Here is a 4,530-nt window from a genome sequence, read left to right on the forward strand (position 1 = left end):
AACAAGTTCCATCTCTTTCATCGTGACCACTATTATGACACTAAAAAATACAATGTCTTGAAAATAGAGATTAAAAGATTAATCTTTAAAGGATACCTTCAATGATTTATGAAGAAAGAGATACAACCTAAACAAACAAAAAAAAACCCCATGATGCACTAGCCAAAATTAGATAATTTTTGAAATTATATCTCTATCTTTTAAACTTTTTGAATAAAAATAGTAACTTTCTTTATGTCTTCAATGACTCTATGAAAAATTTCCACGGCAAGATGTTCATATCACCATTTAATTCATAATGAAAATCTCCATGACAAGACCTTCATATCTCCATTGAATTCTTCATGTCTTCAAATGTATCTCTATGAAAAATCTCCACGATAAGATCTCTATGTCTTCATTTAAATCATGAAAAATCACCATTGGAGATCTCTATTCAAATCTCTACATCTACATATAACATCTTCTTACTTAATGCTTTTTATGATCATAAAGCATTTTTTATTTTCTAAAAAATAATGTTCTCTACTAGAACTTGATAAAATAAATCTCTCTTGTAGGAGAAACATTTTTTATATTCAAATTAAATTGTAGGTTTACTATATTTTAAATAATTTTATTTATTTTGAATAATTATTTTAATACTCATCATTTTTAATCTTTGAGTAATAATTGAATAAATATATTGGAGAGATATTTTTAATAACATATCAACTACTTATTTAAAAACTTATTAATGTATCATGTCATGTCGTACTTACATATGATATTTACATTCGCCTATCTAAGGTGAAGGGAAACATTGAAGATATGCGTAATTTAATGTGCTATAATTTTTTTGAGATAATTAAGGGATGCCTTTATATTTTTGTATATATGTTAATGGATTTGAATTACAACAATTCAATTAATGACAATTTTTTTATTTAATAATACAGGTATTTTCGGGTTAGTTTGCACATCAATCAAGATTGTCATTTTTCCTTAATGATCTTAAGAACACATCCTTTCATAGTACATTTAGATGAATTTAAAAAATAGAAAAATTACTAAAAACCTTTTATATTTTAAATGCATGAATACTTTACATACCACATTTTCACTAATTATAATATATAGTTTATATATTATTTTGATAATTCATTTCACATTACATACTGAAGCCAACTCAATCAAACATAAATATATGAAATATTACAAGTTTGTTATTACAAATTTGTTATTACTTAAGGTACCTTATAACTGAAACCTTATAACTAAAATATTATATATTTATCATTTGATTAGTCGTTGCAATGTGAAGTTTTGAAAAGTAATAGTTGCAATAGTTTGTTAAGCATGTTTAAAATATAAACTTTAGACTTAATTTTTTCTTCATCATCTTCTTAGTTTTTCTACCATCATTTCTTCATCCTCATCTTTCTCTTAACACCATTTCATTTAAATATCAACCAATAGTTACCTATACATCTTTAAATATTAATTTATCATCTTCTTCACTCAATTTTATAGACTTCTTCTTCTTCTTTTTCTTCTTCTTCCTATCCTAATTTTTTCACCTGTTTTTTCATTTCAATATGAATGAACAATTGCATACACTTTTCCAACCATCATTTCTTCATCATAAAACTAACAGTCATACATATACTTCTTATTCATATTATCAACATGTTTTTATCTGCATTAAGTGTCAACAATATATATGGATGGCGCTGACTCAAGTTCAAAAATAAAAAGGATAAGAAATATAGGAAAAAGGTAATTGTAATGATATATAAAACTAAAGCTAATAAAAATAATTTATTCTATAAATATGATGATAGATCATTGGAAAACACCTTCATTTATTAATATAAACCTATTAATAAAATTGAAGTCATTACTAGAGGAGGTGATAATGATGTTGGGCCAATACTACATGAAGTGAATAAAAAAATAAAAATAAATTATGTATAGTTTAGATCAAGAATCACAATATAGAGGGAAACTTTGCAAATATAAAGCTATTATTTGTAGCATATTCAGTGTTTAAAATGTTATTATATCTAATTATTATATTGTTCATATCAAACAAATAGAAAATAAAAATAGTTTCATTCATACAAATACATGAAGCTAAAATTAACATTATAACTTATAGACCTTATTTGGAGGTCTTCCTAACTTCAAATGACTAATAAATTTTAATATAAGAAACACGTTTTCTAGCATCACCTAGCAAAAGTTAGCCCGATCAAATGGTCAAATCAAAAGTTATACCTATTAAGTCTAGGAAATATCTCCTCAGTAGATCTTCACTATATTTTCTTTTTCTATTCTTTCTAAGTGTACCCACACTCATTTTAAGTTTTGAAGGAAAAACCAAAACCTACATGGATGAAGATCAACTTATGGTAATAGGCAGACCAATTCATTATAAGTCTTTTTAAATTTCTTAACTAGCTATAACCAATGACAAAGGTCTTTCGAGTACCTTCTCTTATGAGGGGTACAAGGAATATAATGTGTACATAAAATCCTTGCATTGTTCGTTAACCATAAAAGCATTTTTTATTCTCTAAATTTACTAAAAGTATAGGCTTTCCATTAAACACTTGATATTCATCTCACCTTTCAAGAATCAATCTAAAACATTTAGAGTTTTCCATTACATTATCCATTACCTTTCTCATATAAAGAGTGACTTTAGTCTCCTATGAAACCTTAACAAACATATCATGAAAACCTTTACATTATTTTCAACCTAAACTTTTTAAGTAACAAAATAGTTGGCATACTTCCACACCTCATTACCTATTGGATGAATGATCCAACTATATTGCTATCACATAATCATTCTTCACTTTAGGGTAAAATAAAATACCTTGACCAGGTATAAGAAAAGATTTTTTTCAACCAATTAACTGTTTCATTATAAATAACACCAATATCATGAATGTGGTTCATGTAGTTGAGGTTTATTAGTAATTTATTACAAGTACCCTAAAACTTTAGTTTTAGCCTCAACTCATAATTGTTTTCTCTTAAAATTTGCATAAATATGCCTTATACAAAATAACAAAATCAGGATTAAACTCTTTTAAAAGTTGAACATATCTTGGCAACTTCTTATAAGGCTCTTTATGATCGCCTTTCATAAATTTTTTAACATTAGTTATAGTCCTCCATAACTATACTAAGTGATTTTATTCTAAACTAACCATCTAAAAAGATTTCAAGTGTCTTATTTGAGATGTTGGGATTAATACTAAGTAGAGGTAGTAGTTTTTCTTCTTAATCCATGTAAAGTTAGCTGCTTTGATTATCAATGGCCTAATATAACTATGTTTACCTTTTAATGAATTGATTGAAAAAGTTTTACAACTAGGTAAAAAAGAAGCATAAACCATCCATGTGCAACCATTACTCAAGCAATATGCAAACACTTTCTCTTTTTAATTAATATTTTTCTTTAGTTGAAAATCATATTTTACTTTATTTCCTTCAACATCTCTAAACTAATACACATTATTGAATATTTAATATTCCTCAAATTCTATGAACTCATTGACTAATAGGTAAAATCTTTTGCATGTCAATTTATAGTTTGAATCTATATTTTTTTTCCTGGTTTTTTGCCCCTGGGATTTATGTTTTCATCGTCACTACTATCATATTTCTCTTTCAAATCATGTTCATAATTCTCATTACTCGGTTTTCATTTATTCTCACTCTTAGAATCATCATGTAAATAATTCTTTATAAAATAATTCATCATTATTAAAAATATTGTCAATCCACTTATCCTCATCTTCACCTAAAAATTCAAACTCCTTCTCATCTGATAATATATAATCATCATCCAAACCACTCTTCATCCAGATCATCACCTATATTACTTAGATTCACTCTAAGTGTAAATTTCAACAGATAATTTTTACAAATCAATATTTAGAGTTAGGGTTTAATCATACCATACATTGAGCTTTAAATTCTGAGTTTCCCTTCTCTACAATTTCGATGTGCATATGAAATCACCAATTTATTACATCCTTTTTCAGCTCAAATTCGTTAATAATTACAATTTCAATACATGAGTGTCCTACAAAAAATTCGGCCATTCTATATATTTGCTGAAGAGAGTGAAGAGAAGAATTGTTTTTGGTACTTCTTTGGATTCTCTATACTTAGGTTATTAATAAAAACATGCATTTTTAACTTTTTCATTATTATTCTAAGTTGATGTTGACTAGGAATGTAAATTGTAATAAATAAAAATATGGCATGCAAAGTATTCTTGTACTCAAAATATTTCATGGGTGTTGGTCCTAAGATTTGAACCTATCAATGTGAAAAATATCTCTTTAACCATCAAACCAACCTTTGAAGTTATTCAACTACTAAAATCAAGCTAATTTTACTAATTTTTTTAGAGATTTATCATTACCAGAAAATTAATAAATACAAATAGAAATATCGACGGAATATTTTCGTCGGTAAATTACAATAAATTTTACAAATAGAATATTCTTTCGCTATATTTATCAGTAA

The sequence above is a fragment of the Populus nigra genome, chromosome 9 (assembly GCF_951802175.1).
Source record: "Populus nigra chromosome 9, ddPopNigr1.1, whole genome shotgun sequence".
NCBI lineage: Eukaryota > Viridiplantae > Streptophyta > Magnoliopsida > Malpighiales > Salicaceae > Populus > Populus nigra.